The sequence below is a fragment of the Danio rerio genome, chromosome 16 (assembly GCF_049306965.1).
Source record: "Danio rerio strain Tuebingen ecotype United States chromosome 16, GRCz12tu, whole genome shotgun sequence".
NCBI classification, from domain to species: Eukaryota; Metazoa; Chordata; class Actinopteri; order Cypriniformes; family Danionidae; genus Danio; species Danio rerio.
Window position 1 is genome coordinate 4,933,727 of NC_133191.1, and position 1,160 is coordinate 4,934,886.

Below are 1,160 nucleotides of genomic sequence, written 5' to 3' on the forward strand. Positions count from 1 at the left end.
CTTGTATGTTTTACAATTGTACAAATTGACAGATAAATAAATGACTTGTATTTTTAATCTCAATATTTTAAAGTCATTTTTTTGTTTTTTTATTTTGTGTCTTTGTTGGCGTGTTGGTGTGGGTTTCCTCCGTGTGGTCCGGTTTCCCCAACAGTCCAAACACATGCACTATAGGGGAATTGGGTAGGCTTAATTGGGCGTAGTATATGTGTGTAAATGAGTGTGTATGGATGTTTCCCAGTGATGGGTTGCAGCTGAAAGGGCATCCGCTGTGTAAAACATATGCTGCATAAGTTGGCGGTTCATTCCGCTGTAGCGACCCCTGATTAATAAAGGGACTCAGCCGAAAAGAAAAGAATGAATGAGAAATATTTAACATTCATTCATTCATTTTCTTTTCAGCTTAGTCCCTTTATTAATCCGGGGTCCCACAGCGGAATGAACCGCCAACTTATTCAGCAAGTTTTTACGCAGCGGATGCCCTTCCAGCCGTAACCCATCTCTGGGAAACATCCACACACACATTCACACACACTCATACACTATGGACAATTTAGCCTACCCAATTCGCCTGTACCACATGTCTTTGGACTGTGGGGGAAACCGGAGCACCCAGAGGAAACCCACACAAAGGCAGGGAGAACATGCAAACTCCACACAGAAACGCCAACTGAGCTGAGGATTGAACCAGTGACCTTCTTGCTGTGAGGCGACAGCACTATCTAACTGCCTCGCCCAAATATTTAACAATGTGCCTAAATTATCAAATCATTCGGCTTAGTTCCCTTTATGTAACAGGAGTTGCCACAGCGGAATGAACCACCAACTATTCCAGCAAATGTTTTATGCAGTGGATGCCCTTCCAGCCGCTACCCAGTACTGAGAAACACCCATACACACTCACATTCAGACACACTCATACACTACGGCCAATTTAGTTCATTAATTATTATTAAAATGTGATTGAGCACAAACACGTCATCAAGAACATGATATTAGTTTTTAATTTATAATTTTTAATCATATTTGATTGTTATTGAATTTTTTATTTTTTTTTTTAAATATAAAAGATTAATAATAATAATAACAATAAAAAATGCGTGTGTATGTCAACGCCTCTTTTTGAAGAGTTAACCAATCGGTATAAGCATCTCCTCATT